Below are 22818 nucleotides of genomic sequence, written 5' to 3' on the forward strand. Positions count from 1 at the left end.
TATAATTTTCCTTTGTTTGTATCTTTTTTATGAGAAAAAATGTTTAAGCTTATATATGTGTTTTTATATTTACTTTCACTATGCATGTCATCACTCCTACACTTCTAGTCAATTTACAAGCGGTTACCTGTCTTCTGGAGTTACTGGATCGTTACTTCACCATTTACACTAGTGTGTGTGTGTGTGTGTGTGTGTGTGTGTGTGTGTGTGTGTGTGTGTGTGTGTGTGTGTGTGTGTGTGTGTGTGTGTGTGTCTTTCTCTTTAGCCAGTGATTCTCATGGGGGACTAGCTTGTTTCTGTCATACTTGCTCACTTCCCCTATCAGACATATAAAAGGTTGAACATAAGAATGCCTTACATCATGTGTAAATACTCAAAAGTTCTCAACCAATCCTAGCTCATATCACAGTTACCGGATGGAAAAGCAACACATTTATAACGGACAAGTTCAGGTACACAATCAGAAGTGGGGTTGGGTGTTGGTATAATGGTTAAGATATTTATCTCACACACAAAAAGTACTAGGTTTGATTCTCACCTTTGATAAAAACTGGCTAGGCTTAAAGTGGCTCACAATGACAACTAGCCTCATACTTACCTATAAACAAACATTTGTAATATGTTTACTCAAGCTTGCCAAGTTAGAAGTGAATGAAATATCCAGTAAAACAACAAAAGCATTTTTTTTTCTGCAATGGGGCAAGGACCCCCGCAGCTCTTATACTTTATTAACCTCACGCCAAGGTTGCTGCATCTCAAAGAAAAAGCAATACCACACAAACAATGAAAAAATGGTTTCACTCCTTCTCTGGAACACTGCAATACTGAAGCAAGCAAAATAAGCTGTCACGCTTTAGCAGATGTGACACAAACTGACTAAGTGCAGATTACCTGAGCCTTTGTAACAATCATCACTTACTTCACCAATAAGTCGGTAATCTACACATATTGTCACCAAAGCAGAGTGACGTCCCACCACACACCATGCTGTCTGTCTACTATCCATGCTTGTCTCTTGTTTCTGTTGTTTCCTTTTTGCTTTGTCACTGCTGAATTACTGAATGCTGTCGCATAATCTTAGTGTGGGCAAATCTGGCCTCTGAGATGACATATAGCTGAAATCTGTAGAAATTTGCGGTTGATCGGTAAAGGATATGAATTTCAGGTTGTATAACAGATACAATAACCAATGCAAAAATGTGCATCTGACAATTTTACTACTTGTCAACAAACAAAAGCCAGTCATGAAAGTGCATCAACCCTAATTTCTTAGTCATACACAACCCTAACACTTGGGCGACATCTCACGTATGCACTGTCAGTCTGCATCCCCCCGCATGCACACGCATGCACTTCTTGAAACACCACATCACTGCTGTACTGCCTGTTAAGATGAGCAAGGTCTTTTGGTGCTAAATGGGCTTTGGAAGCCCTTAGTGTTAGGGCTACTGCCATCATTTCATTGATACTGTGCTCTTCTCTCAGGTTACAGTCTCATCCTTCCTAGATCTTCAGTTACGCTGAGTGAACAACCCAGGCTATGTTCAAGGAATCTGTGGTAAACACCCGAGTGCCTGGAACTGGTCAGAAAGGAAATCCCTGAATGACCTGTTCCTGTTGAATCAAACAGGATAACTTTATCTTGGAAGTAGGGAGAGAACACTGCAGAGACCGGCTATGCTGGCTTCATCTGTATCGTTGGTGTTTCCTCATACATAGTTTTGCAAGGGGTACCATCAGGACTAAAGATGCCATGTAGATCACAGCTTTAAGGAATTCCCTACTATAAATCTGGTTCACCTGTTTTACTGACTGAAAGTAGTTTGCTAAACAGGGTACCTTGCCTGAGGGAAGGAAAGTCTCTGGTTTCGGTGTTTAGAAGTGCCACTCAGAAAGATTACCATTTTTCAGGTACCAGATGGGACATCAATAGGTTCAGAGGAAGTAGGTTCTGAAAACAAGCCAGAGAAAATTGGAGGGCTTCTTGAGTGTCCTTCATGGCTGCTTCCTAGACCAAACAGTTCTCCATATAAGGTAGATATGGAAGCCCATGGTTCTGCAAAAATCAATTGCTGGTGCCAGGCACTATGTAAATACCATTGTATGAGAGCGATGCCTAGCTGGCCTCCCCATCCTTTGTGGTTAAATGCTGATCTGAGATGTTGGTTGGGGTGGGATTTTTGGGAAACATGGGATTGGAAATTTGACCAATGATTCGATAACTGGAGGACTGGCTAAGGTCTTCAGCTGATGAAAGCCCAAGAGTTTTCTCTAACAAGCCATGGCTGGAATTTCTTACTTAGCCTCCCATTTGTAGTTTTTCTTCCCATGAAAGACATTCACAAGTAAGAAATACTCTAGTGATGAGACAAAGGATTAAATGTTCTGAGTGTCAGGTTCCTGAACAGAGGGTGAAGATACCAGGCCTACATAAGTTAAGTCACTGCTTCGGAATCCTCAGGAGGATTCACATTCCATTCTCTAAGAGAGGGGGGACAGTGGCAGTGATTACTTTTCAGTAGATGGCTATATAATTTCCAACAAAACAACAGAAATCCACAGCCAACTGTAGTAAACACTGGGAAGGAGTCCTTCAGGGGTTTGGGATAAAGGTTCACCCAGCAACTGCTGAGTCAGGATGGCAGACGCTTGCTTAGGCTTTGACAACTTAGGCACAGACTTGGGGATTCAGACCCATTTCGGGGTTTTGGTATGTGGGCAGACACACAAGATTTCACAGTGAGCTAATAATCTCCACAAGAAGGCCTGAGTGGGCAGCACCCTGTCTCTTGGTCATCGCAAAACAGAACTCAGCAGCCATGGGTCCAGGGTGACCTTCACACTCCAATAGAATGTCAATGTCCCGACACAATCTTCTGGGTACTTCTCTAAGGGAATCTTTTTTGGAGGGGACATCAGAGGAGTTCTTGGCTGACACCATAGCAAGGTAAGCAACTACCTGCAAGTGAGGTATTCCTGGAAAAAAAAGTTTCTGTACTCAACTGCCCTCAAGTTAAATCTTGTGCAGTGAGGAGTCTATCCCTAACCCTACTTAAGTGTAGCCTTGACCAATGGATGGAAATTGAAAAATCACCTCAGGTTTGGCGCCCCATGTCTCTGATAGACAGGCAGACAGTAACTATTCCCAAACTAACATTACCCCCCACCCACCCACCTACATGGTTGCACAGCTAGGTTTATAAAGGCCCTAGTGTATATGTACGAACACAAGAAAGTTACCTACATCATGCTTAGGTGACAACCAGAATATAACATGGAAATCTTTGTGGGGAACATGCTTCCCCATGGTTACTGCAATTAACTTTTTCAGAATCTGAATAGACATCTAGCAAAACCTGATGCTAGGAAGCTACCATAGACATGCAACAACCATAAGACAATAAAAAAAAAAAAGACAAGGCATTTTTCAACAATAAAATAATAAGGTACTTATCTTTCAACTGTGCATTAACCTTGACAAGAAAAACAGCAAGAAAGAACCAGAGATGGCAACAGTGTACATCCCTGTAGGAAGAGGGCATCTACCTGGCCTGCTAGGGGAAAGGCACTATAGCACTGAAAGTCAGTTTTTTTGGTCAGTGCTTTAGTGGCTGAAATTCCAAACATCATTGTTGCAACAGTGAAATGCAAATATGATCAATGGGTATCAATTTCAGGCTCTCCAACAGACACAATAAACAATGCAAAAAATTGTGCATGTAAAACTACATTTTTCGGTTATATTAAAAGCAACAGAAAGTGTGTATTATCTTGCAAATAAATAAATACATTAAAATAAAACACTGAAGGATTTGCACTTTTACTTCACAATAACTATTGTTTCCCACCAGTTGTGGGCTTATTTCGGTTAAATATTGTTATGTGGGGAAAGATGGTTACATCATGCTTAGAAAACATCCAGAATGACATGGAAATCAGTGTTAAGTTATAGTACACACTGCCACAAACAGTCTCCAAGCTTTTCTACTTCATTAAAGAATAATTGACAATAACACATAGCAAAGTGAAACACATTAATAAAGTCTAATAATGCTGCCTCTAGAAGGGTACCCACTAAAGGCTTATCTCTTTGATGATGAGGAGAAAGGACAGTTATGCAAGTAAACTTACCAGAACAGAAGATGTTCAAATGATCACTGCTGCAGTAGCCTTAACTATACGAGGTACATCTCGCAAAGCATACAACAGCTGGTCAGCTTCCAAAGCTTCAGGATACTTTCCATGCACTTAAACTGCTGGGCAGCTTGAGTTGAGCTGACTAAAAATAAGTCTGTGTGCCAAGCCCTTCAGAGCTTTCCTGCCAACACAGAGAGGGAAGCTGAGTCTTGAAAGAACAATGCTGGGAAGAACAAAAACTAAACCACATCCAGTCCTAAATACCCCCCAAAAAAACAAGGGGGATGGAGGGAAAGAGAAGCTGCTGCAGCAGTGACCATTCCAACATCTACTGCTATAGTAAGTTTACTTACATAATTATACTATGTTCATCATACTGATCAAAGCTGCAGAAGCCTTAGCTATATGGGTAGATTACCCTAGCTTATGACATTTGGGAGATGGAAGGAGAAGAGTCCAGCAGCCCCTAGAAAACAGCCCTGCTCTAGACCTAGAGAATGAATCCAGCTTATAGTACTTGGTAAAAGTAGGTACAGAGGACCAAGTAGCAGCTTCTAGAATATTTCTAGAATCCAACCCTTTCCAAAAAACCATAGATGAAGCCAAGGCCCAGGTAAAATGAACCTTCACCCTGCCTAGAACAGATTTGTAACGGTGAGTATAACAGGTAATAGCCCAAGACAACCACCAGTTGACCCTTCTTATCTTGACAAGCAATGAACAATTGATACAAAGATCTGAAAGATTTTGTCCTGTTAAGATTGTACTCAGGTTGTTTGCAGGCATCCTAAGTATGGGGCATTTTTTTCTCCCTCATTTTTAAGTTCAGGGAAGAAAACTGGGAGATGAATAGTTTGGCTTAAAGTAAACTTGTATACCACTTTAGGCATAACAAAAGGATTAGTTCTCAAAGAATCCCTGTTCCTGTGGAAAATGAGATAGGGTTGACTCACCATAACAGTTTGCAGCTCAAATAACCTTTTTGCAGAGATCAGAGCAATGAATAAAACCATTTTTCCATGTTAGGAACCTCAAGCTAGCCAGGTTAGATGTCTCAAATGAGTAAGTGTTAGCTTCTCTTAACACAAAATTAAGATCCCAAGGAGGGACCACTGGTTTTCTTGGGGGCCTCTTATGCAAAACTGCTTTTAAAGACATTTTGACATGAGAAAGAGAGGAGGATCCATGGTCAGACATGCTGAAATGGCCAACAAATGAACTTTGATAGAGGAGTAAGAAAGGCCATAGGATAGTAACACACAAATATAGTAAAACCAGAGAAGAACTAGCTCTGAATGGGTGCTAGTTATATTGCTGGCACCAACTACAAAACATTTGCTAATATATGATCTTCTAGTAGGAGGCTTCCTTGCCTGCATTAGTACCTGTTGCACATCCTCACTAAACAGGTGCCTAAAAGGAATTAAGACCCTATCATCCAGGAAAGCAATTAAAATTGATTGGTGTTGGGGTGTTCTTGTGTGAATAGATCCAGTCTGTGAGGAAGCGTGTGGTAAACGCGCTTGCCCATTTCAAAAAGAAAGGAGAACAATGGGAAAGGCTGGTACAGAAGGCATTCACCATAATGATCTTGTGGGGGATTTCTTAATCTTCAGAAGTACCCTGGATATTAGTAGAAAGGGTGGAAAAGCATGTAGGAACATTTCTGTCACAGGAAAAGGAAAGATACCAGTCTTCCAGGCCTTCATGCATGGAGTCCTGGAGCAGAATCATACCAGCATGTTGTTCACAGTGAATGTAAAGAGGTCTACTTGAGGAACACCCTACAGAAGGAGTCAACAAATGTTAAATAAAAAAAAAAATAAAATCAAATCTTGTAAGACTTCGTGATCTACTTTCTGTTCATGAGGATCTGCCCTTGCTCTTAGGTTAGCTCCCACAGCATCTTGCTCATAGTATGTAAGGTATCTACAGAGTAACACTGTGCTGTGAATCTACATCTGAAGTTAATATGGCTAGTCAGCAGTGGGGTATGACCTGGTTCCCCCGGATTGCTGATGTGCCATGGACAGTGGTACTATCTGCAACAATTTGAAGAGGTCCAAGGGACCAAAGATGATTCAGAGAACAGAGTGCCTTGATCAAAGGAAGCATCACTTTTATACTGAAGTACTTGCACCTGTCCTTGCTGTTCCACACCCCCTGCACTTTTATCCCTCCTGAAACTGCTCCCCAAGGAAAGTCTGAGGTGTCTGTGGTGACTGACTGCTTTGGAACAGGGAGGGAAAATGACAGGCCTGGACTGAAGAATACCTATCGTCTCTCCTCCAAGTGCTTTCTCTTCTGACAAATCCCAGTACTGGGATCGGAAAAGACAAGGGGTATTGGTGCTGGGACCAGAGAGACTTCAGATTCCACTGTATCTTTCTCATGTAGAATCTTGTTAAGGGGTATCACGAGAATCACAGAAGCCATGAGACCCAAAATCTCAGCTTGTATAAGAGATCTCAAACCCAACAGCGAGAGAGGCAGAGAGATTCCTGACACTTTGAAAAAAGATGCTTCAGTGATAAGCAATCTAAATATGGAAAAATGAGGATACCCTGTAGTCTGCAGTGATATATAAATGGTGCCAGACACTTTGTGAACACTCATGGTGCAGTGGACAGTCAAAAGAACAAGGTAGAGAACTAAATGTGATCCAGAGACACAAAACCTTAAGAAACCCCTAATGAATAGAAACGTGATGACAAGCAGCTCCTAAATCTAGTGGGACCAGGAAGCATGCAGGAGGAAGGGGTAACAGGTTGTAAAGGGATGTTTTGAATTTGGGCACCATCACAAACAGGTGTAGGAAAGGAGATCCAATATGGCCTCAGAGCGTTTTCTTTCTTTGGCACTAAAAACATCGTTGAATAAAAACCTCACTAATTCTATCACTCCCTGGGACAGCATGTGATGAAAAACGGGTTAAAAAAAAAGTGTGGTCTGGAGGATGAGGAATTACTCCTGGAAAGTAGGAATTTCCTCCTATTGTCATCTGTAACCTTGATGAATGATCTTCAGAACCAATTTGCCTGAAACTATCTGTTGCCAAAAACAAAAGTGGAGATTCAGACTTTCTGGAAGAAAAAAGGGGCTGCCATGTTTGGATGAGGGAGTAATGTCTCATATAGTCATTTTGACTTATCAGACTGTCCTTGGTTTTGAGAGTTTCCAGAATCTTTCTTGGAACCCCATTTCCATTTCTTCTAAAATGTCTGTTTACTGAACTTTGTTAAGACTGATTATTTTGTTTCTTACCAAAACTGGACAAGGAGTCAAGAGAATCCCCTGGAAAATATGAAAAATGAGATGAAAAGTCTTAGAGCTACTCTGTATCATCTTATCCTTTTCATCATACTTTGATCACCTCTGCAGCAGAGGGACCAAAAACTAAATCTGTATCCAAAGCATCTCTCTCATCTGTCCATATTTTCAGAGAATGTTCAAATTTTTGCCTCATATTTTTGGTCTGTTCCTCATAAAAATTGTGGTTTTCTTACAAATTACTGAAGACTGAAGTTGCTAAATAATGTAAAATGTAAAAATAAACATATGTTTGAGTTTCAGACAATACATTTCATAAAATGCATGCTAACACAAATGCTGTTACTCTAGCAACTTTCTCAGTTTATAAAAGCAATGCTTGAAATCTGTCCTTATATTTGGGCCTTTGCCCCCACCCCACCACCATTACACTTTAGACTTTGTCTAGATTTTTTGCACCAAGAGTTTGAGAGGTGAAATCCAAAGCAGAATTTAAAATCTAATTTTTATCATCTGGGAGGTTATGAGAATTCAGCCATGCAAACCTCTTCAAACAATACCAGTGGCCATAACCCTTGAAGAACTACCAACAGGGTCATATACATACTATACACAATGAATAGAGACTTGAGCAACAGAAGAAATTAAATTATTTAAAGCAGACTTTCCCCACAATAAGAAACAGCAGGAAAAAACATTCCTCATACTCATCCAATGGATAGCCAACTGGCTCACAGATAGGACCCAGGAAGTTAGAATTGGGGAGTCCACCTCTAAGAGAGGACAGTCACAAGGAGTCCCTCAAGGATCAGTCCTTGGAACGCTCCTTTTTAGAATTTACTTCTCAGAAGTAAAAGCCAATGTCAGTAGTCTTTGGCTGACTAAATTAGCAGATGATTGCAAATTAGCAACTATCATTGCATCTCACACTGACACAAATGGTCTCCAGGAGGGGCTGACGCAGACACATAACTGGTGTCAGAGTCATGGACTAAAACTAAATGACAAGAAATGCATAATAGTATCCTTTGGGAAGTCATCCATCCCTGGTAACTATCATATTTACAACCCCCCCCCTTACAGATGACCCAGTAGCCAGAGACTTAGGAACACAAATAGATAATAATTTAGCCTTTGACCATCATCTATCTACAGTGGTGAGGAAATTATTTTATGTTGCGCAACTTATAAACAAAGGTATGGCATTTAAGACCAAGGAAGTCATTGTTCCACTGTATTCAGCATTCATCAGACCTATCATTGAGTACAATGCCCCCTTTGGTATGTACCTAACCAGGCATATCTAACAATTGAAATGTCCACTGAGGTTCCTCACTAAAAGAATACAGGGCATACGTAAAATATCCTCTGCAGATAGTCTGATGGCCCTATCTCTGTATTATGTCTCCTACAAGCTTTTGAGGGGAGATCTATGCCTGGCATAGAGGGCATTGTCACACCCCACTTTGATGGACCTCCTACATATCCACAAACAAACAGCACCAGAATTACCTGTTCTAAATACTTAAACCTTACCTGTGATATAAATAGGACCTGCTGGAGAGATATGTGTGTATCTCAGAGACTAACCAGTCTGTGGAACAGGCTACCCCATCCATGTGATGTTCCTCCCTAACCCAATTCAAGTGCAACTTGGACAACTGTATGGGAAACTGGAAATTCATCCCTGGTTTGGCACATGTCTCTAATGGACAGAGGTAACCTGTAAATGGTTCATCTCCCAGGCCCATGCTTGTAAATGTTTTATCTCCCAACCCCTGCTTAGACTTATCAAGGGTATCAGAACTTGTCAGAGATTTGGGATGCATGGCTAGGCTTAAAAAGGCCCTTGTGGTCGTTAGCCTAGTAAACACATATGAACCTATGAAAAATTAGTCAGGACAAACCTTAACATATTAGCCTGACAATTCAAAGTTCCAGAAGCAGATATCTTTTTCCCCATGACTTATTAATCTTCCCATCCTTATCAGAAATAGTAGGATTCTAATCAAGTGTTTAGCAACAGAAAGATTAACTAAAGCTACAGTTGCTGGATCAGGTTTGGTAATACTGCATAAAAATTAAAAGGCTGAGTAACTTTATACACCTTATCTGCTTTTTTTGGGGCAGCTGACTGGCTGTCAGGAAAATTGCAGGCAGTAACACATCCTCCAAACAGGTTCTGGAAATTCCTTCTGTAACGGCCCACAGTATTTTCTTCAGGACTGAGAAAAATTAGTGTTCTACCACTGAAAGCACTGGCACATTCTAGAAATAGTCTCAGAGAAAGACAAGCACCCACACGGAAAGTCAGAAACTGAGCTCTCCTCTGAGTCTGAAGCAGAAATCTAATGAGAAAACCCGGTATCTGTGCTTTCACCATCCTTTCCAGACTCAAAATAATCTTGAATCTCTTCAGGAAAGGAGGTATCCCCGTTTCTTTTACCAGAAACTACTTTACAAGACAGATCAATAGCCTGAATTAAACATCGAGTAAAACCCAGTAAACTACGCTGTTATAAGAAAACGTGAGGAGGATTAGATACATGTTCAGTTTTCTATTTCCTTTTGACAGGAAAAATGGGACCAACAGTGTTATTAACGGCAGCAGCAGCTTCCCCAGGGATGGACACAACATTCTGACAAAACAGGGAGGCTTTCCCTGTTCCCTCGCCCTGAACTGGCAAGAGTGGCTCTTCCTTGTCCACTGAGGGGACCCTAACAGCCACACAAGGTGTGGCTAACCTCTGGTCCATAATGGCTGTAGGTGCTACACCACAGCGATCCAGGGTAAAAGAGGAGAGGTCAGAGGTAAAACTAATGGCCAGAGCAGAGATATCTACCTGCGGCTGAGGCAAACTGCTAGCCTGCTAGGATGGCAAAGGCTCTTTGCTTAATTTTTTCTTTTTGTGGCTGGAAGAAAGACCAACTGTGTGATCGACAGATTGTTCCATGGTCAAGCCAAAAATGATGCCTCTTTCCGGGAAAACAAGTAGAAAATGCTGGTAAAAACAAAAAAAGTCTCTAAAAGTCACTTTTTCACAAGGAAACACAGTAAAAAGCACGTTCAAACAGTTTGTCATACCCACAAAGTAAAATAAACAATTTCTTCACAGAAAAAAAATGGTTTTCAGTTGCTATAAACTGACAGGGAAAAAAAATCCCTTTATTTAAAAGTATAGTCTTATGACAGTCCATTAAAAGAGAAACTCCTAGCTTTAAAATAACTTCCCCGATGAGGACAGCATCAATAATAAACAAAATTAAGTTTTTTCCCCGAAGGGAACTTGTCTGTCCAGCAAAAAAAAAAAAAAACAGCAACAAGCCAAATGTTGAGCCTCAAAATCCTCAAAGGATTGTACTCTTCAGCAGTGGTAAAGCTCTGAAGGGCTTGATGCCCAAACTTCTCTATTAGTCAGCTCAGCTCGAGCTGCCTGACAGTTTGGGCATGTGGAATGTGTCCGAAGCTTTGGAAATTGTATGGCTGCTATATTCTAAGCAGGATATAACCCATAAAGCTAAGGCTACTGCAGCAGTGATCAATATGATGAACATCAGTACCCATGGCTAACTGTGATGCAAGCAACCATGATGATGTAACAACCCCATAAATGGACAGCAGCATAAAGCTTGTCAAGTAACGTGAACAGAGAATGACAGATACAGACAAATACTATGTCTGAGGCTGCTCAGAGCCTGAAAAAGTCAAGAGGCAGTTTAATGGCCTATGATATTAACAGATACACACACAGCTATAACCTTGCACCTGGTCCATATATTTATGTCAGGTGATTCTCGAGCTCTGTTTTCACTCACTGGTGTGCTACAGCTGATTATTTTTAACTTGTTTAATGTCAAGTTGATCTGTGCTCATTTCCTCACCCCCTGAATGCTTGTTTGTGTATTTGAATATGTGCTGTGTTTGTAGAACTGCGATTTTTCACTTCCTCATAGCCTACTCTAAAATCTAAAATAGAAAGGAAAACAGTGAACAGGTAAATGGCTTCAAGTATCTTGGAAGCATGACTGAAGAGGCCAAAGCTAGAATGCCAGGAGCTACAGCCAAATGGCACAGAGTGTCAGGGTAGTGTGTGACAGAAGAATGACATACTGAAAAGATGCACAAAACAGACTGTATGGTACAGAAACCTGGGCAGTAAAGGCAGAGCAGGTGAGGAAGCCAGAGGTAATGGAAGTGACATACCAGAGACGGCAGTTGGGATGAAAACTGTTGAACAGGTATCAAAGCAGACGCTAAGTAGCTCTAAATGCTGAGAAGATCAAATAGATCAGATTATGATGGTCCACGCACATGTGCAGAAAGGCAAAAGACTTGGAAGAGACAGGAAGATTAAATGTGATGGATGCAGAAGAGGGAGACAGGAAAAAGGACAGGTATAATGTTGAATGCAATAAAAAAGTAGATTAGAGAGGCATCATCGACCATCCAATAAATGTACCATGAAGTTTCACTGTTACTATCTGAAGTAAGAAATAAGTGTTCATTTCTGTTTATCTTTTTCACACTACTAGTTTTTCTGAGTTACTCTTCTCTCCTTCTCAGTGGTTATTACTATGGGGTACCCCCAAACAGATGCAGGTAAAATACTTTTTTCACATCAGTTGTGTAGAAACTTCTACAAGATTTAAGATGCAGCTGCTTGACATTTTTGCAACTGCTATTCCTACAAAGTGCAACATCCTGACATTTATTAAAACATTTCCTCATAGGCTGTTTTTCGGCTAGCCACCACTAGGACCTTCACAAACCTAACCACACCCCCAAAACATTTGTCCCTAGTATCATATGGGGGGGGGGGCATGTTGGTAGACAGGTAGCTAAGGATTTGTAGGGAGGGTGTTAGCAAGTATGACACTTTTCTTATTGACAGCCTCTGTCTATAATGGACATGGGTGTCAGACCAGTCATCAAGGTTTTCTTTGAATTAGGTCAGGTATTAACTCTTACATGGATGGAGAGCCTATTACATACTGCGGGGATTCTTTGGGACACATCTGCTTCTCCAGCACATTCTATTTATGTCACAAGGGAAGTTCAGATCCCTGCATCTAGCGTTTCTGGTGCTGTTTGTTCTGCTGATGTGCAACAAATCTATCAAAGGCTAAATCTGAGGAAGCCCTGTAAGCCAGACAAAGATCCCATCTCAGCAGCCTTTAGGAGACTGAATACAAAGTCAATCAATGTAGCACAGGGTATTTATGCCTTGAATTCTCCTGAAAAGAAACCTTTGTGGGCGTCCCAACTGTTACAAGTGTGTGGTTACATACATGCCAAAGGGGCTTTGTATTCAATGACAGGTCTGATAAGGGCTGAGTAGAACGTTACTATAACTGCCTTCAGTCAGGATGCCATACATTTATCTATAAGTTGACAACACAATTTTCTAATTATCTTAGCTATATGTTGGTCAAAGGCCAAATTGCTGTCTACAAATGTTCCCAGATCCCTTACTACTGGGTAGACTCTTAGGGAAGTTTTATTGATGGAGTAATTAACTTGCTTTGACCATTCCCCAAACTACATTATAATGCATTTTTTTGTATTGAGTTTTAGGCCGCAGCTTTGGCACTAGTCATTTGTCTGTGTTAAACCAAATTGCAAATGTTTTCGTCTTGGTAAGAATCTGTAATACTTCCCACTTTACAGTCATCTACAAATTTGGTGAGCCAAATGCCTTTAATGCTAGCCTTGACTTCCAAGACATAATTGCCAAACAGGAGTAGGCCCAGCACAAAGCTCTAGGGTACTCCACTAGTGACTGGTCTCTTGGTAGAGGTGGTCTCAGTGATCCTGACTTCTTGGGTCCTGTCTGTGAGCCAGCAATCTAGTGAGTTATGTAAAAGTTTACACCAAACTCAGAGCTCGTCAACTATGCCTGACTGGGGTAATGAATCAAATGCCTTAGCCAGGTCAAGATATGCAGTATGCATTGTTTTACCCTCATCCCTTGCCACTTGGCAACCCTCTCAAAGAAGTCTACCAGGTTAAGTAGCCATGACCTTCCCTTAAAGCCAAACTGGGATGGGTCCAGTGTCTGTAGGTTGCCATTGTCCTTGTTTACCATCTCCATGATAATTTATTCCATGGCTCTGCATATTAGGCTTGATAGACTGATGGGCCTACAATTCCATGAGTTGGTTGATGGTCCAACCCTTGTGGAGGGGGAACAACTGTTGTGGTCCTTCACTCACTTGGAACATAGTCTGTTTCACGGCTGTAGTTGAAGAATGCCTCAACTGATCCTAATAGGTCATGTTTTAGACTGCTCCTGAAGCAACAGGGGATGTTGTTAGGACCCATGGAGGCAGTGTTTTGGCTTTAGTGAGTGCTGCCAGCACCTGCACCTGGTCCCAACTGATAGCGGAGGGAATTAGGCTGGAGGACATAGCTGAAGAAGGCCTTTTAATTGTTCTTGGCCTGTAAGGCTATCCTGACCTCATAGTTGGCCATGTTGGACTTGTACCTCTTAGTTTTTGAGAGACGACTTGTCTTTAAGGGAGTTGTTTTCCTGATCTTGGCCATGAGTTTTCCTCTTTTATTCTATATCCTGTTTACGTGAGGATTCATGTTTTTAGTGTTTGTTTTGGGTTTATTTCTGGTAGGTACAGCAGCTTCTATAGTGCCATTCACATGCTTGTATAGTGACTCTGAATAATTTTACATAGTTAGTTGTGATCTCAGGGTTGGGTCAGCCTTGAATTTTGGCAAACTGTGAATTAATGGGATGTAGTTTGCCTCCGAATAGTTTCTGTTATTGGTTTAGCTGAATTTTCTGGGTTGATCTTTACTTCAAATAAAACAACTTTGTGATCTGACCTCACTAGTGAGGACGTGACACAAGTGTGTGTGTGTGTGTGTGTATGTGTGTGTGTGGGGTGGGGGTACCAAATCCAGTGTGTTTGATCCTCTGGTTGGAGCATGCACTATCTGTTTCAGGGTGTTTTAATAAAATCCAGGAACTGTTGCGCCTGCAAGTTTAAGGTAGTATACATTTCACAGTCTATAGATCGTTGTTAAAGTCACCCATGAATAGGGTGTTTGTTTGGATGGCAGGATCTCTAGTAAGTTTAGGTAAGAGTCATGAGATTCTAGGGGCATAGATGGTGACCTGTAGTTAGCCATGATACAGTGAGGGACCTTACCTATGGTAACCTGCATGTAGATGAACTCCATTATATCATCCTATTTAACCAATGAAGAGGTATGTTTGTCGCTAGGGCATATCGAAACTCCATGGGATCATCCTATTTAACCAATGAAGAGGTATGTTTGTTGCTAGGGTAGATCAAAACACCCCCATCTTTAGCCCCAATCTGTGCTGCTGATGGTCTAAAATGTGTGGAAGACACGGCAGCTTTGCACTTCTGGAGTTCTTTCTATAGCTTTAAAATAAGTCTCTGTCATGACATAGATGTCTATATTCTCCAGAGTGAAGAGGACTTGAATGGTGTGGAGGTTTTCTTTTTAGGCTCTGAGCACTAAGCAGTAACACCTTAAGGTTGCTTGCTTTTTCACTATGTTGGTAGTTAGTTTTGTCCTTTTTCCATTGTTTAAAACGGCTCTAAGGGAGTGGATAAAGTTTTGGCCAATTTATGAAAGCAGATGCAACCCATCCTTGGCAAAGCAATGTGGTCTTTTGGCCATGTTCTATCATCCTGACAGACATTAGATCTCCCTGGAGTGACACCAGAAACCAAACCAATTATTATCAATCATTTATGTTCATACTGTGGCATTACCCTTGGTGAAGGTAGAATGCTGCTCAGTGCAAGGGTCACATCCATCTGTGACACATATTCTGAGAGATCCATTATGTCACTTTTCATATAGTCCAGTGAGGTATGTCTTACGTCATTTATATCCATATGGACTATGACAGAATCACATTGGTATCTGGGGTACAGTAACTTTAGTGTATGTGTGACATTGTGGGTCCTGGCTCAAGAAATGCAACTAACCATTATCTTCTTGTCCAACTTGGTGAGTGGGGCATGTGTGTGTCACACAACAGAGTCTCCAATGGTAACAGTGTTAGGTAAAGTGTATGCTTGCCTTATAGGCTTTGTGCTTGAGGGGCATTTAGTGTAGACTTATATGAGAGGTTTGGTGTTGCTTTTGGTGTGTGGTTTAGTGATTGTTGAGGAGCAGTGCTACCATTAGGTGGCTTTGGAGGTCTTTGAGATTTGGGAAGGTTTCTTTTAAGCACCTCAGCATAAGACAGTGTGTGTGTGTGTGTGTGTGTGTGTGTGTGTGTGTGTGTGTGTGTGTGTGTGTGTGTGTGTCTGAGGGATGCAGTGTGGGTATTCCTGACAACCTTGTTTGTTTGATAGATGTGTGCCTCCAAAGAAGTTGTGTATTTGTATCTTTCACATACTGTGTCATTTTCTTTAGTGATTAACTGGTTGACTGAGAACATGACACAATTGCCCAAATCTACCAAGCTGGCCACAGAGACATTTGGAAATTGCATATCCATGTTGTCTGGTCCTGTAATATGTTAGCTGTTTGGGATTAAGGATTGGGTTTTAACCGGGGTCTCATAGGACAGTTTCGGGCTTAAGAGGAAGATATTGTATAATGCTAGAATACAATAGTGCTACTCTATGCACAAGCTATCTGCTCTAAGCTTATTACTGCACAAAGCCAAACTGTTAAACAGGTTTTGGATCTAATCCTGACTTTAAAGGTGACAGGTTACTGTCCAGACATTTGCTACTACACAGGAAACTGCTAACCGCCACAGTCCAGTGGGCAGCTCCACACAAAGAAAGAAAGCTTGAAAATTGACTCCTATGCCCTCTAGTCAATGAATAACTAACCAACTTCCTGCAGTGCTTCCCAATTTAGAGGGACCAGGTAAATACCCTCTGATCCTGGAATTTCTTGACGTAAAAGAACAGCGAAAACAGCTCTCAAGTGCATATTAAACAAACAACTAAGTCCCTACCTAATTCACTCTCCTGCAGAAATATTTGGAGGCACACAGACTAGAAAAGTCAAAGACAGAAATTACTTTTTGCCACAAAATTAAATAAGTGCTTTAAAATGCTCAAAAACAGTAGTAATCACTGTACAAAGCAAGTCAAAGTGCAGTTAATCAAGAAAAAAAGAGCTTTGATGGCTGCAGTTGAAACACTGGAAAAGTGTTGCAGAAATCTCTAAGTGAAGAAAGCGCCTTGCAACTTGGCTGATTTATAGTAGAAAACAAAATATTGTAAACTGACTCCCATGTCCTCTAGCCAAAAACAAGCACATTTTGAACTTCCTTCAGTGCTTCCCTACTCATGAAATGCTTAATCCAGGAATTTCTTAATGTGAAAATATAGCAAAAGCAGCTCTCGAGTCCACACTAAACTACAAACTGCTACCAAACTAAGTCCATGGCTAACTTGCCCTTCTGCAAAGAGATTTGGAGGCAAACTTAATAAGCTAACAAAGAGCAAAATGACTATTTTTGCAACAAAATAAAACAAATACTTTTAAAAATGCTCAAAAACAGTAGATCACTGTAACAAGTAGAAGTGGTGCTGATCAAGAAAATATTCTCATCTTTGCTTGGATGGCTCTGGATACAGTTGAATCACTGGAAATGCACTGCAGAAGTATCTAAGTGCTCCTAATATTAGATATTCAGGTAAGTAACAATATGTGTGTAGCATGCATGAGGAGTAACCAAAATGGTTCAGTGTTTACTTTTAGCAAGTTACTGAGATATACAAGCACCTTAACAGACTACCTGCAGGTAAACAGGCTCTTGTTTCTGTACCTGTGTTCACAGACTGCCATCTGGTGGTGAATCATTATTTTTTACAATAGTTTAGGGATTTTTTTGGGAAATGAGCAAAAGCAGTATCTGTTAAGAATATGTAGCATCTCTGAAACATAGTGGTGGAATGTGTATTAGTGCAGAGTGGCCCTCAGCCAAGTAACTGCATTTTCCTGTCAGGTAATTTTAAAAGTTGCAATATGTTTTTCTTTACCAATTCAATATTTTTTTTTATTTATGCTTTGGTGACCAAGTTAGTCCCACTAGCCCATCATTCTCTTTCGGCTTTTCCCGTTATGGGTCGCCACAGCGGATCATCTCTTTCCATTTCTTCCTATCCTCTGCATCTTGCTCTGTCACACCAACCGCCTGCATGTCCTCTCTCACCACGTCCATGAACCTTATCTTAGGCCTTCCTCTATTCCTCTTACCTGGCAGCTCCATCCTTAGCATCTTTTTCCCAATATACCCATCATCCCTCCTCAGCACATGTCCAAACCAATGCAATCTCGTCTCTCTTGCTTCGTCTCCAAACTGTCCAACATGAGCTGACCCTCTAATATACTGATTCCTAATCCTATCCATCCTAGTCACACCGAGTGCAAATCTTAACATCTTTAACTCTGCCACATCCAGCTCTGACTCCTGCCTTTTTGTCAATGCCACTGTCTCCAACCCATATAACATAGCTGGTCTCACTACCCTCTTGTAGACCTTCCCTTTCACTCTTACTGGTACCAGTCTGTCACAAATCACTCCTGACACTCTTCACCCATTCCACCCTGCCTGTACTCTCTTCTTCACCTCTCTTCCACATTCACCATTACTCTGAACTGTTGATCCCAAGTACTTAAACTCGTCCACCTTTACCAACTCTACTCCCTGCATCCTCACCATTCCTCTACCCTCCCTCTCATTTGCACACATATATTCTGTCTTAGCCCTGCTGACCTTCATTCCTCTGCTCTCTAGAGCATATCTCCACCTCTCCAGAGTCTCCTCAACCTGATTCCTACTCTCACTACAGATCACAATGTCATCTGCAAACATCATAGTCCACGGGGCCTCCTGTCTGATCTCATCTGTCAACCTGTCCATCACCACTGCAAATAAGAAAGGCCTCAGAGCTGATCCTTGATGTAATCCCACCTCCACCTTAAACGGATCTGTCACTCCTACTGCAGTCCTCACCACCGTCACACTACCCTCGTACATATCCTGTACCACTCTTACATACTTCTCTGCCACTCCCGACGTCCTCATACAATACCACAACTCTTCTCTAGGCACCCTGTCATATGCTTTCTCCAAGTCTACAAAGACACAATGCAACTCCTTCTGAACTTCTCTGTATTTCTCCATCAACACTCTCAGAGCAAACATTGCATCTGTAGTGCTCTTTCCTGGCATGAAACCATACTGCTGATCACTAATCATCACCTCCCTTCTTAACCTTGCTTCCACTACTCTTTCCCATAACTTCAAGCTGTGACTAATCCGTTTTATCCCCCTGTAGTTACTGCAGCTCTGCACATCACCCTTATTCTTAAAGATAGGTACCAAAACACTTTTTCTCCACTCCTCAGGCATCCTCTGACTTTCCAAAATTTCATTAAACAATCTAGTTAGAAATTCCACTGCCATTTCTCCTAAGCACCTCCATGCATCCATTGGTAAGTCATCCGGGCCAACAGCCTTTCCATTCTTCATCCTCTTCATAGCTGCCCTTACTTCCTCCTTGCTAATCTGTTTCTCTTCCTGATTCACTATCCCCACATCATCCAACCTTCTCTCTCTCTCATTCTCTTCATTCATCAGCCTCTCAAAATACTCTTTCCATCTACTCAACACACTCTCCTCTCTTGTGAGTACCTTTCCCTCACTATCCTTTATCACCCTTACTTGCTGCACATCTTTCCCAGCTCTGTCCCTCTGTCTAGCCAATCGGTACAGGTCCTTTTCTCCCTCTTTAGTGCCCAATCTCTCATACAACTCTCCATATGCCTTATCCTTAGCTTTCGCCACCTCTCTCTTTGCCATGCGTCTCATCTCCTTATACTCATGTCTACTTTCTTCATCTCTTTTACAATCCCACTTCTTCTTCACCAGCCTCTTCCTCTGTATACTCTACTGTACTTCCTCATTCCACCACCAGGTCTCCTTGTCCTCCTTCCTCTGTCCAGATGTCACACCAAGCACCTTTCTAGCAGTCACCCTTACTAGTTCTGCTGTAGTTACCCAGCTATTCGGTAACTCTCCACTGCCTCCCAGTGCCCGTCTTAACTCTTCCCTAAACTCCACTTCACAATCACCCTTTTTTAACTTCCACCATTTAATCCTTGGCACAGCTTTCACACTCCTCCTCCTCTTCTTGATCACCAACGTCATTCTACATACCACCATTCTATGCTGCTTAACTACACTTTCCCCTGCCACCACTTTACAGTCTCCAATCTCCTTCAGACTGGCCCTCCTACATAGGATATAATCCACCTGTGAGCATCTTCCTCCACTCTTGTAAGTCACCCTATGCTCCTCCCTCTTCTTAAAATACGTATTCACCACAGCCATATCCATCCTTTTCGCAAAATCCACAATCATCTGACCTTCTGCATTCCTCTCCTTAACACCATACCTACCCATCACTTCCTCATCCCCTCTGTTCACTTCACCAACATGCCCATTAAAGTCTGCTCCAATCGCTAGTCTCTCACCCTTGGGTACACTCACCACAACTTCATCCAACTCACTCTGAAATTTCTCTTTCTCATCCATCGCACACCCAACTTGTGGAGCATATGCACTAACAACATTCATCATTACACCATCAATTGGCCCTTTTCAATTTGGCTAGGGCTTCGGAGAAGTTCTCCCCCTGTCTTGTCTATCTTTTACATCCACCTGAGCTACCACCATCTCAGGCAGACTGGGCCTTGGTTCAAGGGCTCATTCCAAGGACAGCACACACAAAAGTGCAGCACCCTGTTGTGCTACACTGCAGTGTCAGTATTAGAACAAAATTAATCCAGGCACCTGGGTTGGGAACAGAACTCACAGCCTTATGATCTTCCAGCACCAGGTAAGTGCACTACCTGTTAAGCTACGGACATAAAATGAAAAATTTGGCAATGCAATGTAAAAAAAATATTTTTTTTTTTCAAGAGAGTATGATGCAAGAAAAAATACTGTGCTTTTTCTCATTCTTGCATAGGGGAATGACTGGATTAAGGCTCTTGGCTTTATCTAGTAACAAGTTTCAAGAGAAGCAAATAAAAAGAACACTAAATATCACTGAATATAATAAAGCTCTCCTCTAGCAAATGAATACTTGTAGAAGCAACTCTGTATACATTTCTCAAGTCTCCATGCCATGGAGACAACCTGATATTTGTGGCTCTCAGTTTTGGGACAGTTGTTCCTATTAGGAAGGCAAAACTTCAGTATTTCAACATGTACATAGTTTTGTGTGTTAGTGTTAAGTTAATAGGTTCTAGGGGTGCATTAGGGTGCTTTTTTTTGTTTGTTTGAGAGCTTTCAATAAAACCCAAAGTTTTGTAAGATGTGGCATAGGCTTAAATGGACATGGCAAGAAACAACTGTATAAAAAAGGTCAACCTGTCAAACATTAGTGTGTGCATATAACACAAAAGCTGGAACTAGATACTTAAAAAAGCTGTTACAAATAAAAGGTGGGAATAATAAGTTTTTAACATGATGATGTTTTTGATATTATCTTTAAATGTTAATGGTCTCACAGATGTATACAAAAAAGAAACAGTTGTGAACTATATTAAAAAATGTAGAGTGCAAATAGTTATGCTACAAGACACACATTTGGAAAGAAATGATCGTGTGAATTTGATAAAGAAAGGTTTTCGGGATAGTTATTCACCGGAATACCTGGGACAAAGGAAAAGAGGAATACTTATATTAACTGGAAGAGAAGTTCCAAAAGTGATAGAAGAGGATAAAAACAATAATGGTATATATGTAGTACTAAGGGGCTACTAGCAAAGGAGGAGGATTACGCTTGTATGTATTTATATTCCCCCTAAAAATGATATAATGGAGCTTAAGAAAATTCTGGAAGAAATAATCAGTTTTCAGCATGGAATATTATTTATAGGTGGGAACTGGAATTTGATTTGCATCAGGAAAATTTATAAAAGGAGGGTAGATTTTCGAAGAAATTTATGAAAATATTTGGCAAGGAAGATGTGAATTCAGTAGCAATAGTTCAAGTGAATTTACATATTATTCCCAAGATACAAAAACTGGGCTAGGCTAGACTGAACTTACATTTGACAGGAACATGCGGTTTTAACTGAAAGTTTTGATACGCATCTAATAACTATTTCAGATCACCCATCAATAACAACTAAAATAAAAACACAGGGTAATGAAATAAAAATAATTATTGGCACCTTCCCCACCTATCTGTTGAAAAGAGAGGAATTTAAGGAATGAGCAGTGGAAATTACTCAGGAGTTACCACAGAAGATAGAAATTTCTTCTGAAAATACAGCTAGGGAGTGGGATAAAATTAAAGTGGAGTTTAAAAATTGGGTGGAAATAAAAAAGACATGGCTAAGAAGTAACAAGAATTATTTAGAGGGACTGACAAATGTTTAAGTATTGCAGAATGGGGGAATCTCACACAACAAGAACAGGAGCAATTACAGACTGCTAACCAGAAAATAAAGGATTACATTTACAATATGCATGAATTTGGAAAGACTGCTGTTAAGCAATTGTTTTTCCATAATAATGTCACAGCACAAAAACTTTTACCACAACAACTCAGGCAACAGAAAGTAGAAAGGATGTTGCCAAGCTTAGGGAGTCTAACAAGGAAGATAAGAGATCCTGTAGAAGTATTAGAAATATTTCAGAAATTTTATGAAAGTCTGTATAAAACAGAGAAAAGAACTCAACATTGTTAAAAGACCACTTGAAATTTTATTACCATTACCGCTTTCACAGTAACACTACTGCTTCCTCAGACGTTACATAATAAAGCACATTTGTACAGCCATCAGTCAAATTTTAGCCAGTCATAAATTGCATTTAATTAAGCACATTAACTAATAACAGCAACTAAAACCCATCTACTCAGTCTGATTCTCAATGCACCAATCCCCCCACCCCCCGTTCATTTAAAACCATTTTCTGTACAACTAAAAAGCTATGCGTTAAAGCTATGTGTTATACCATATTCATTGATATGTTGAGTTAGGACATTATTATAGGACTCATTCCTTATATACATGTTCCCTAATCCTGTGTCTCAGATGTCTATTAGTCTTTCCTACATAGAAACATGTACATTCTCAAGCTAGATTACATCAAAGGAACAACAATCTGCATTCACTTTAACATGAATACTCTTCCTGTATCTGAGTGTTCAAAAGACCTAGATGAATCAATGTAGCTACAAAAGTTGCATCTATTGCAGGGAAGCGTATCAGAAATCGTGTCCATAGGCATATCAGTGCCAATTCTAGGATAGCAAAGCATACGTTACAAGGATTTTCTATTTTTGAAAAAGAGAAGCCTGGTTGGTCCCCTACAATGATCCTAATTTCTGCATTACTAATTAAAATAGGCCAATATTTCTTATCCA

The 22818-nt window shown here is 40.8% G+C and overlaps 1 protein-coding gene across 4 annotated transcripts in view; it reads right to left on the bottom strand.

Annotated features, from left to right (window-relative positions):
- The window catches only part of DPF3 (double PHD fingers 3), a 1486280-nt gene that overhangs the window by 613919 nt on the left and 849543 nt on the right, over nt 1-22818 (bottom strand). The window lies entirely within an intron of this gene.

Source organism: Protopterus annectens, chromosome 6.part0, assembly GCF_019279795.1.
Source record: "Protopterus annectens isolate FY-2018-M chromosome 6.part0, PAN1.0, whole genome shotgun sequence".
Taxonomy (NCBI): Eukaryota; Metazoa; Chordata; order Ceratodontiformes; family Protopteridae; genus Protopterus; species Protopterus annectens.